At 42.6% G+C, this 12,497-nt stretch overlaps 1 protein-coding gene and 1 pseudogene across 15 annotated transcripts in view; both read left to right on the plus strand.

The window, feature by feature from the left end:
• The window catches only part of EXOG (exo/endonuclease G), a 56,820-nt gene that overhangs the window by 15,107 nt on the left and 29,216 nt on the right, over positions 1-12,497 (plus strand). The gene's annotated exons all lie outside the window — the stretch shown is intronic.
• On the plus strand, positions 591-760 carry LOC146397261 (U2 spliceosomal RNA; annotated as a pseudogene).

The following is a 12,497-nucleotide window of genomic DNA, read 5'->3' on the forward strand; positions in this document are numbered from 1 at the left end:
AAACCTCCATATGCCATGCGTGCAGCCCTAAAAAGATTAAAAAAAAAAAAAAGAGTTCCTGTCGTGGTTCAGCAGTTAGCGAACCCAGCTAGCATCCATGAGGACGTGGGTTCAATCCCTGGTCTTGCTCAGTGGGTTAAGGATCCAGTGTTGCTGTGAGCCGTGGTGTAGGTCGAAGACACGGCTGGGATCTGGTGTCGCTATGGCTGAGGTGTAGGCCAGTGGCTACAGCTCTGATTGGACCTCCTAGCCTGGGAACCTCCATATGCCACCAGTACGGCCCTAAAAAGACAGAAAAAAGACCAAAAAAAGAAAAAGGGAGACAGACATGCTATCAATTAGTTATATTAAGGTGTGATCTGCTGTATAAATACATAGATGACCTGGGGTCCGAAAGCTATGACCAACCCCATTTGCAAAGGTCAGAAGGACTTCACAGAGGTGGGGATTATTAAGCTAGATCTTGATAGTTGAGTAAGAGCAGACTGAGTCTGAAGGGGAGCATGGAAGCAGAAGAGGGGGCTGAGTGAGACAGGACACTTTAGTAGAGTTCTGGGATTTAGGTATCATTGATCAAGACTGGCGCTTATCTCATTTCTCCACCTTTTGGCTCAGATCAAGTGTAGTATCTGTTCTTAACAGTTTAACATCTGATACATTCTCTATCCAAGGACAGTATATTAGAATCTGAAAAGGAGTGGATATATGTATATGTATAACTGTTTCACTTTGCTATACATGTGAAACTAACACAACTTTTTCACTCAACTGTACTCTAATAAAATTTATTTAAAAAAAAAGACTGCAACTTACGGTATAAAACAGGATGAGTGGCTCAAAGTGGGAGTGAAGATTTCTACAACAACAGATAGAAAAATTCCCTGGTGGCTCACTGGGTTAAGGATCCAGTGTTGTCACTGCTGTGGTGCAGGTTCAATACCTGGCCTGAGAACTTCTGCATGTCATGGGTGTGGAAAAACAAACCCCAAAACCCCACCATGGGTAGGACAGGGGCCAGATAATAGTGGGCTTTGTATTCCTTGAAGACTTTGATTTTAATTTTTAGATGCTGAAAAGTCAGAGATTTTGTAAAATATGGGTGACGTGGTTTGTTGGGGGTTTTATAAAGAGTGTTCTGGTGGCACTGTATGGAGTGGTGGGTTAGGAAGGCAGTGTTTGGAGGAGAGGTCTGATGCAAGGAGCTGACTGGGACATGACTGCAGACGCCTGGTGAGGACAGGTGCCGGCCAAGCTCAGGCAGGTGGGGTGAGGAAGAAAAGAGCAGTGCAGGGAAGAATAACCACAAATTCCCTTTTTGGGTGAGGAAGAGAGAAAAATTCAGGAACACATCCAGATTGCAGTTAGTTGAATAAGTGGGAGGAAAAGCTTTGCTTTTTGATGCTTGGATTTTCTTAAAAAGGTGAAATTTTTTACATGTGAGATATTTGAGAACTTTATAGACTGAAAGAAAGATTAAAGATATGAGATTAATGGTGTGAATGCTGTAGTCGGCTCTGTTGACCTCTAAGATTAAACATAGACCTCTCAAAAAAGAATTAAATAAACATAGACATCTCAAGATTTGAAGATTCTGTCAGGTGGGTGGCTGAATTGATGTACTGTGAGGCCTGCAGGGGGTGAGGAACAAAGTGGAGTGAGGAGGAAGGAAGGTGACAGAGTCAGTAAGGAGAGAGAGGGACCCAAGGACTTCGGGGTGGGGGTGGGGGTGGGTCAGAGAGGGGGTGTGTTTGGGGGGAGCACCTAGTCAGTGTGTAGTAAGTGGTGCTTAGGTTAAACGATTACTTAAGGTGAATCTATTATAAAATTGAATGACCTGAGAAACAGAGTTAGGAAAACAAAATCAACATTAGTAGATATTCTTTCTCCCCTTGACTGGCCTGTTGCCTGTCTGGCTCTGATGAGCAGTGATGCAGAAGAATTCAAGGTGTTCACCTGGGTGCCTGGCCCTCAGGGTGTTTCCAGTGGTTCTTGTGAGAGGGGAGGAGTGGCTTCGGGGTTAGTAGTCTAAGCAGATTAATCTCTCTCTCTGATCACCTTGATAATTTTAGTATTTTTTGTAATAGAAGAAAAAAAATGGCTTAAAGCTCCCTCTTATTTTTCTTATCTTTCAGATATTGATTATTCTCGAGCATTGGTAAATCGTCTTTACTCTTACCTTTGGAATGTAGGTTCTCCCAGCTTTTACTTCTAAACCTTAAGTGATCAAATTGCAGATTTGTGCTTTGTTTTCATAAAATTGAAAGATTTACATGATTAGCCTACTGTGTAGTAGAAGAAAAGTGCATACAAAGTTTAAAAGGGAAATTTAGCCAATAATAGCATTTCACAGAGTTCCCACTGTGGCCCAGTGGAATTGGTGGTGTCTCTGGAGCACTGGAACACAGGTTCGATCCCCATCCTGGTGCAGCGGGTTAAGGATCTGGCATTGCCGCAGCTGCAGCTTGGGTCGTAGCTACAGCTCAGATCTGATCCCTGGCCCGGGAACTCCATATGCCATGGGGAGGCCCAAAAGGAAAAAAAAAAAAAAAGAACACTTCATGAAACAGCTTTTTTGTTTGTGTGTCAGTATTTCTGTTAAAAATGTTTTGGCCAGATGCTGTCATGGAGAGTGAATTGTTTTTCTTAATTTGGATATAATTTGTGTTACATATCTGCTAAACTTGTAAGTTGGATATATTTGTAGAAGCAGTGAGTGTACCTTGAGGCCAGATCTTGGTTTCTAAAAAAAAAATCATCTCCTGCTGAAAGAACCCAGTGCTTGCAGAAATGGCTGATTCCATTGGCTGGTACAAGGAAACTACAAAAGGGAACATCTTGTGCCAGAAAGCAAGGAAATGCTCAAACAAATGGTGAGGACACATCAAAAGGACACGGGAATTAGCTTGACCGAGTTCTAACTTACTGTGTCTGGAAGTATTTGATTTTGAAATAAAATGGATTATAGATGTATTGGATTAAGTAGGAATTCAAACTTTTAATGCATAGGTAAATACATGGGTGCAAGGAAAGCTTCTGCTTACCATAGACTGTCAACGAAGATGTTTATAAGAGTGAAAGAGGAAAATCAGTTTGTAGCCATCATCTGTTGGGTGTATACCTAGAATTGAAATTGCTGGATCATAGGCCAGTTCTAGGAGCTAACATTCTGTTTCCATAGTGGCTGCACTGCTGTGGAAACAGTGTATTTAACATCGCCACCCCCAACAAATAGTGTCCTAATGTTAAGCCATCTGTGTGGTTTTAAAATACCCTGCTTGGGTTTGGCTCTTTTGCCAGTAGTGGAGGAAGTGCTGTTGTATTGCTGTCTATGGCCAGGGCTTCCAGGTTGCAGTATTCTTGGTGGCCCCGTTCACCACGAGGTTGACGTAGCCTGTTGCCCTGGCTGGAACACAGATTTTTGTGGCCAAATCAAGGGCATTAAGGGATAGAAGATAAGGTGAAAAGGCTAGGCAGAAGCCTATTTGTTAATAAAGCTGGTAAGTTTGGAGCCAACTTGGTAAATAAGCCTGGTAGCAGGTTACTACTTGTGTCTCTGTTTCCCTGTATATTAGTGTGATATGTCTCTGTGCTCTGTGGACTGTGATCCAGTCTGTTACATTGCTGTTGGAATACCATTCCATGGGATGGTCAGGCCGCTTTGAGAGATTTTCTTTGTTCTGTAGTTTTCTTTAAATAGACCTTGGGCACAAAGGGTTACTGAGTTATCATGCCCGGTTTGTGCTACATTGGTATCATTGATTCCTGTTAGAGTCCTCTCAATGTTTTTATATTGGTTGTGCAGGTATCTCTCATTTTATATTGTGCTTTGTGTTTTTTACAAACTGCAGCCTTGCAGTTCGGTAGCCCTGTGCCAAGTAAGTCTTATCGACATCATTTTTCCAACAGCATTTGCTCACTTTGTTTCTCTGTCACATTTTGGTAATTTTCATAGCATTTCAAACTTTACCATTATTATACCTGTCACGATGATGATCTGTGATATTTGTGTTATTATGGTCATCAGTAATCTTTGATATTACTCTTGAAAAAGATTAATCTTAAAGTTAGCTCCTCAGCCTTTTAAGGATATAGAGAATTATGAAGAATACAGGCCAGTTGTTTTGTAGTATGTTCTTCAGGTTGGGTTTGTCTGTTGTTTCCTCCTGATTAGATTTGGTTATGTTTCAGTCAGAACACCACAGAGGGAGGTAGTCTTGTGTGCTCCCCAGAACATCATGGCAGGACGCACGAGATGTCAGCTTGTCCTGTTACTGTTGTCCTTAGCTTTGATCATGTGGTGAAGGTGGCATGCTCCAGGTGTCTTCACTGCCGAGTCACCATTTTCCCCTTTGAAATTAATCATGTAGTCTGTGAAAATACTTTGAGACCATGTATGTGTTCTTTTCCTCTTCAGACTTTCACCTGCTGGTTTTAGCATGCATCGATGATTCCTGCCTAAATCAGGTGTTTCTATCAGAGTTGCTAAATTATGATTTTTCCAATTCTTACTCCTTTCTACATTTTTTTAGCTGACATTCTACTGTAAGAAAGAGCCTTTCCTTCTTATTTATTGTCAGTGGAAATTCATGGATTCTAGTTTTATTCAGTGAGTTTTAATCGGTTTACCATGTATTTATTTTGAGGCTCAAATTATCCCAGATTTGGCCAGTGGGAGCCCTGTCAAGCCGTGTCCTTTTGACACAGTTTCATCTTTTTTTTTTTTTTTTTTTTTTTTTTTTTTAAGTATTTCCTACTTTTAGGTATAACAGGATGTTCCAGGCCCATCTTGCACACACTCTGGAATCCAGCCATTTATCCTGGTTCCTTTTAATGGGGATTGGTATATAGAAACCAAGATCTGAACACATTGATTCTTGAGTACTCGGTCTGCTGTTTGGCTTATTGTGTGTGTTCACCACCCACTTTTTTTTTTTTTTTTTTTTTGGCTGCACCCACAGCATATGGAAGTTCCTGGGCCAGGGATTGAACCCGAGCCACAGTTGCAACCTGCGCCACAGCTGTGGTAACACTGAATCCTTAACCCATTGTGCTGGGCTGGGGATCAAACTCAGCACTGCAGAGACAATGCTGGATCCCTAATCCACTGTACCACAGTGGGAATTCCATTACCACATTTATTTTTAGCCTTTTATAGTGGGTGGAGAGAGCCCTAAAGAACATAGCACGTGAATTCTATTGCCTTTATGGCTCACTGTTGGGAAGGCCTTTTCTCTCTATCTTCAATATTCATATGCTTTTTGAGAAGATTTATAGACTCTTCTTATAAAGAAAGCAGATAACTGTGTGTTATGTTTGTGTATATAAAGTTGAATGTTGATAGGAATCTATATCCCTGGACAGGTATACAGTTTTTCATCTTTCTTGGAAATCTTACCAAAGTGACATCTACTTTTATATATGTTTTTATATTTTTCACTAACCATTTCTTTTATAGCTTTTGTTAGATTGAGCATTATTTTTTAGATCAAACTTGCTTTCAGGTGTTGCTATTGTGGTTCAGCAGAAATGAACCCAACCATTATCCATGAGGATGCAGGTTCAATCCCTGGCCTTGCTCAGTGGGTTAAGGATTCAGCGTTGCTATGAGCTGTGGTGTAGGTTGCAGACGCAGCTTGGATCTGGTGTTGATGTGGTTGTGGTGCAGGCCATTGGCTACAGCTCCAATTCAACCCCTAGCCTGGGAACCTCCATATGCCATGGGTGTGGCCCTAAAAAACAAAAACAAGAGCAAAAACGTCAGGTGAATTTTTTTTTTTTTTTTTTTTTTTGCAGCTGCACTCAGGGCATATGAAAGTTCCTGGGCCAGGGATCAAACCCATTCTGCACTTGTGGTCTGCCCCACGGCTGTGGCAATGCTGAATCCTTAACCCACTATGCCACAAGGAAACTTCATTAGGTGAAGCTTAAATTTAAAAATCTCCAGTATGTCTATTAGCACAAAAGCAAAATATCCTTCAGTAAATTAAATTGGAAAAATTGTCTCACAACTCGTCATTTTAAGAATTTAATTGGGTCAGTAACTTTATACATTTCCTTATAATACATACACATATAAACTTGGGTGAATTTGGTTAAGGAAAACAGACATGGGAGGCAAAGCTGGGCGAGGGGAAGAGAGAGAAAGACTGTTTCCGTGCAGAGAAACAGTCCTGCAGACAGTTGGATTTGAGCATTTACATAGGGGAGGAGACAAAAATGAAAGGATAAACAACTAGGACCTACTGTAGGGCACAGGGAACTGTATTTAGTATCTTGTAATAATTGTAATGGCAAAGAATCTGGAAAAGATATGTATATCTGAGTCACTTTGCTATACACTTAAAACTAATACGTTGTAAATCAGCTATACTTAAGTGAAAAGTTGTTTTGAAGGCACCAGGCGGTAGAAACCTTGAGGGCCCAGCTAAAAGTTCAGGTTATTTTCTAACAATTCATAATAGAACAGTTGTGGATAAAACCATGTCCCTTAATGAAGCTGAGAAGGGGACACAGCATTGCTCATCCCTCAAGATGGGTCTGTGCCTCTTGAGAAATAAAAACGTGTTTAGGAGTTCCCATTGTGGTTCAGTGGAAATGAACCTGACTAGTATCCATGAGGATATGGGTTCAATCCCTGGCCCTGTTCAGTGGGTTGAAGAGTGGCATTGCTGTGAGCTATGGTGTAGGTGGCAGATGTGGCTCGGATCCCATGTCACTGTGGCTGTGACAAAGCCTGGTGGCTACATCTCTGATTTGATCCCTAGCCTGGAACTTCCTTGTGCCATGGGTGCAGCCCTAAAAAGCAAAAATAAAATAAAAACATGTTTGAATTATGAATTCTTGTTTCCAAGGGAATGTTTTGAAATTATGTGTGTTAGAATGCCTGAGAAGTGTTCATGTTTTGTTTTCTTAAATCCAGCCATTTAGTAATATTTACTTCTTTCTTTTTTTGAAGAGTCTTCTTTAATTTTTAATTTTTTTTTTGGCTGTGCCTGCAGCATGTGGAAGTTCCTAGGCCAGGGATTGAACCCGTGCACAACAGCAACCCAAGTCACTGCAATGATAACAATAGATCCTTAACCTACTGAGCCACAGGAGAACTCCAGTATTGGCTGCTTGTTTACAGCTAAGCTCTGAACCTTATTTTAGGAGAATGTAGCTAATAAAAATGAGGGTTGTATTTACTTTTCTATCTAGGTAATGCAGTATACATGTAAGACCTCAGAGGATGTGAAGCAGTTGAACTGGCGTTTTTCGGGGGCCACATACACCACCTACTCTGTAGGAAGCTTTATTCATGCTATCCCAGTCAGTCCTCACAAACAGCTCTTACGGATAAGTAGTGGTTATCTTCTTTTGTAGGGTAGGAAATTAGGTTTTCAGGGGTCAGGTCCAAGTCACATCACTAGTAATTGTCAAAGGACAGATCTCTCTACTTGTATGAGAATTGCCCGTCATTGATAGCATTGGTTTTTGAATCTTTCAGAAATCTGCAGTAAAGGGATTGCTGTGATGTTCATATATAGGAGCTGAAGGCCAGGAGGTAAAAATGGTGTGGGTGGAGAGCAGTTACAAGTGATATTTGCTAGCAAGCAAAAATAAACCGAAAGTGGGCCAAGAGGAGGATTCCTTATAGTCAGGCAGAAACGTCTGATAGAATATGTAGGAAGGAATCACGGCATCATAGGACTTGAGTGGATGTGAGCCTTAGGGAAGGTGAGTAGCAGTGATTTTATCAGAAGTGAGTCATCTGACAGCTCTAATCAGAATCACCCCCTTTATTATAGCTTAGGTCATCCATGTGCTTTCTCTGATGTGCCTGTTTCAGGAAGAGATGGAATCCAGACAAGTGAAACATACCTGAAGATTCTGGCCTGAACATTATAATTGACCTGACAAGAAAGTGAGCTTCAGATTTTAGTTTGATGGTGGTGGCGGTGATGTTAGAAATACTTAGCAGTCTGCATTTTCCTTCTACAGCATTATTTCCCAAACTTCCACCAACTCGTAGAAGGGGAGGAAATTGAAAATATGCCTCCAGAGATCTAGAGGCAATCTTTTGTTCATTTCCATATCTGTTTATTTTAATTGAAGTAAGTTATCGGTTAAATATTTCCCTACCCCCATCTTAAATTGCCCAGTAGAATTGACAGGGACAATGTGCTTGGTTCGCAGACTTGGCATCTCCCCCTCTATCCAGGGCAGGTACCCAGTGTGAGAAGCACCATTTCCCAGGGTTTGCCCTTTCGTGGAGCTCCCACAGGGGCTTTACAGGTGGCACACGGGGCGGGCCACACCCCTGCTAACTCCCCACCCCTTGTGATACCTCACTTCCTGTTCCTCTGTCCTCTAAGGAGTCCCTCTTTGTCACACTGTCATGGTCTCTTTCTTTCACTTGATGGGCATGACTTTATTCTTTGTCTTTAGATGTGTCCAACAGTTTTATTTTTGGAATTTCTTCTTTTGTCTTTCCGTGGGACTGTCACCAGATATCTTACCTCTATCTGAGTCTCAAGATACATGTTTTTTCCTTGCAGTGCTGCTTACTATTTGATTTAAGGCATAGTTGCTGTATATATGACATGACAGGCGGCTAGCCTGGGTGTTGTTTGTGGCCAGTCTCTTCCAGTGCTGAGTCAGCATGAAGGTCCCTCTCTGTGTGTGTGAAGTTGTGGGCGGGTGGGATAGGGGAGCAAATTGTCATCTCTCTCTCTCTCTCTCTCTCGGATGGGAGGAAACAAGCTTAGGCCAGCATGTACTAAAACTAATTTCAGGTCTCCAGTGATTGTCAGCTTTATGATTGTTTATGTATATTGTATTTTCTAGTCACTCACAGTTGATTTCCAGTTTTTGTTACAATCTTGACAGGAGTTCATTGCTTTTTTTGGTAATTTACCAGCAGCAAGGATTTCCTTGGTACAAGTATTTTTAATACCTAAATCTTATACGAAAATAATATAATTTGCTGATACTGAAGACTTGGTTCGAGTTAAGACCTTGGGTCCTTTGTTTAGGGCATCATTTATGCACTACCTGTTTTCTTCTCCTGACACCCTATTGTCCACCTTGAACTGGTCTAATCTTGCTTGTTCCTGTGTTTCCCCACTGTCCCTCTGCAGAGCCATCTTTTGTACCAAATGCAATTGCAGTCCTATCTTTTCAGTGACATCCACTACAAAAATAGCTTTTTACATAGGGCTTGAAGATATCAAAATCTTTTCCTTTCTTTTTAGGGCTGCACCTGCAGCTTATAGAAGTTCCCGGGCTAGGGCTCAAATTGGAGCTGGAGCTGCAGCTGCCGGTCTACACCACAGCTCACAGCAACCCACTGAGCAAGGCTGGGGATCAAACCCAAGTCCTCATGGGTATTAGTCGGGTTCTTAACCCCTAAGCCATGACAGGAATTCCTTTTTTTTTTTTTTTTTTTTCTTTTTAGCGCTGCCTCTTTGGCATATGGAAGTTCCCCGGCTGAGGGTTGAACTTGCATCCTCATGGAAACTACTCAGGTTTGTAACTGCAGAGCCACAACAGGAACTACTTTTTTTTTTTTTTTAACTAATGTGTTTTTATATCTTCATAACTATTCTATGAGACAGGCAGCTTGAGATTGTTATTACCTGTTTTATGAATGAATAGAGAAGATATTGGTGGACAGGACTTGCAGCTTGGAGACAAAGCCCTAGGTCTCTGGGGTTTCCATATGCTGAACCATTCTACTTCAGTACCCAAGTTTCTAGAAACACTTTATGAAAGTCTTCCAGTTTTTCCCAGAGTGGGAAGAATTTATTAGGTAGATTGAGTTCTCTACGGGGAGGGTAGCTCTGAAATGTTTCAGAATTTTTTTTTTTTTTTAATTTTAGTGTTCAGGGAAGAAACAATGAGTTTTCTGAATTTCCACTTAGGACTGGTTCCCCTGTTACAGTTAAAGGTGTTTACTTCCTGAAAACAAAGCAGACTGAATCAGAGAAATAAGGAATGGCTGAGTTTTCATTTTCTTTTTATTTCTGGGAATAGTATTTTACCCCTCTTTTGTTGACATTTTATGAGGTGGTCATGGGTGGAAGAGTCACACTTTGTGGTCCTACGAGGACTTTCTGTGTCCGTGAGTTTTCTCAGGAGTAGTAGTATTAGAGGTCTTCTAGCTATGTGTGTTTTTATAAATCTAATAGAACTGATACCTTTCCATGAGGTAAAGCCATGAATCTTAAGCTTCTTTGCTTTTGGCTGGAATTTAATACACCTGATTAGAAGCCCTGGTTGGCAGCAGATGGGCATGACCGATTAATTATTTTTGAGGGTTGTCATTTGTAGATGGTCCACGAGGAGAGAAAATAATCAAATGACTTGTAGTTGGGAGTCTGAGAACTTTGCTGCAGTGATGGAGGATGTCCACCAGATGGCACCAAGGATTTGCTTAATGTTGGCTCCCAGCTAGTTAGTGCCTGGAACATGTGAAGCCCCTTTAACACTCCCCCAAACCTTGTAAACTATGGCTCCGCTGCAGCTGTGCCCTCAGTTCTGGTCCCTGACCTCCCCTGCAGCCACCACCTCAGTGCTGTTCTTGATACCATGTTGGCATCTCACCCCGTTCTGCCTACTGTGGGTGTTGACCCCCCTGGATGGGAAGCTTCTTGAGAACAGCACCAGCTGCATTTACTTTAAAGCTTATTCCTGTCTGTGTTTCCAGCAGTGCCAGGCACAGGGCCTCTGAGTTGCTTTGCCGAGTTAACATCTCTTCGTGGTCTGTGGGCCTGTTGTGGACTTCCATTGAGTTCACCTTCAGTATGTTTTTTGTCAAGGAGCATGTTTATTTTCCCAGCCACATAAATGACTTTTAGGAAGAGGGTGGAGATTTTGTGTCTGTAGGTTCTGTAATTTCATAAACCTTACTCTAAACTACACCCTGACCAACCAGTTTCACTAACTTCTTTTTTTATTTTATTTTTTTGGTCTTTTTGCCTTCTCTAGGGCTGCTTCCGCAGCTTATGGAGATTCCCAGGCTAGGGGTCTAATTGGAGCCGTAGCCACTGGCCTACACCAGAGCCATAGCAACGCGGGATTCGAGCCGCGTCTGCAACCTACACCACAGCTCACGGCAACGCTGGATCCTTAACCCACTGAGCAAGGCCAGGGATCGAACCCGAAACCTCATGGTTCCTAGTCGGATTCATTAACCACTGCGCCACAACGGGAACTCCTCACTAACTTCTAAGACAGGTGGTTATGGAAATCATTCCCTCGGATGGGTCTTCCCCTCAGCCCCATAGTTGGTCTTGGCGGCGGGACCTCCATGCATGCTAGACAGCAGGTGGCCTCAGTGTCATTAGGCTGTGTGCCATGCAGGCAGGAGCTTGGGAAAAGCAGAAGAGAATTATTGGTAGCTCTCACCCCTCTGCCTTATCTGGCCTCCCAGGGGGGCCTCCCACAGCAAGCGGGTTTGGTCTTGAGGGGAGGCCTTACCAAGGGGGGGCCTGGAGGAGCAGCAGTTCCGCAGGCACATTGCAGTTGAATTGTGTCATTTTATTGGAGACCATTAAGGAAATGGATGTTCATTTTTTCTTTTTCGGAAAACAGATAATGGCTTTTAAGCCAATTGGAAGGAAATTTGAAAAGGTTTCATAACAGTGTTATTTCATTATTATGGCCAACCTACACAGGCAACCAAGTTGTTTTCAGGTCTGACCCTGGCTCTGGCCTCTTTGTTGTGTGGATACCTTTCCAAAGTGTTTGATTTGATGATACATTCAGAAGCTCTGTGTTGGGTAGCAGACCCCAGAGTGTGCAAAACTCTGAGCGAACAGCATTTACATTTGCCTAGTGTAATTTAAAAATGAGCCACTGTCTAGGCAGTGCTGGAGATAGCAGTACCGATGTGGTTGTCCAGCTGTTTCTTGAAAGGTTACTTGTTTAGCTCCGTAGTGAATTTGATAAACTGAAGGCCGTATTTTTACTTCTAGAGCTGGGAGTTCCCAAGCTGGCAATTTGACCTTCGAATGTTTAGAGCACCAGAAGTTCTGATTACGAGACAAAGGAAAAGTGACAGCCTTTCCTGTCCATTAAAAAACTCAGAGTTCCCGGAGTTCCCGTCGTGGCGCAGTGGTTGGCGAATCCGACTAGGAACCATGAGGTTGCGGGTTCGGTCCCTGCCCTTGCTCAGTGGGTTAACGATCCGGCGTTGCCGTGAGCTGTGGTGTAGGTTGCAGACGCGGCTCGGATCCCGCGTTGCTGTGGCTCTGGCGTAGGCCGGTGGCTGCAGCTCCGATTGGACCCCTAGCCTGGGAACCTCCATATGCCGTGGGAGCGGCCCAAGAAATAGCAACAACAACAACAACAAAACAACAACAAAAAAAAACAGACAAAAAGACAAAAAAAAAACCTCAGAGTTCCCCCTGTGGCATACAGGGTTAAGAATCCAGCATTGCTGCAGCTGTGATGTAAATTGCAGCTGTGGCTTGGATTTGATCCCTGGCTTAGGAACTTCTATATGCAGTGGGCAC

This window comes from Sus scrofa, chromosome 13 (genome assembly GCF_054392235.1).
Source record: "Sus scrofa isolate SSC_HxYL_T2T_F1_AM1 chromosome 13, Sscrofa_HxYL_maternal_Yorkshire_Landrace_v2.0, whole genome shotgun sequence".
NCBI classification, from domain to species: Eukaryota; Metazoa; Chordata; class Mammalia; order Artiodactyla; family Suidae; genus Sus; species Sus scrofa.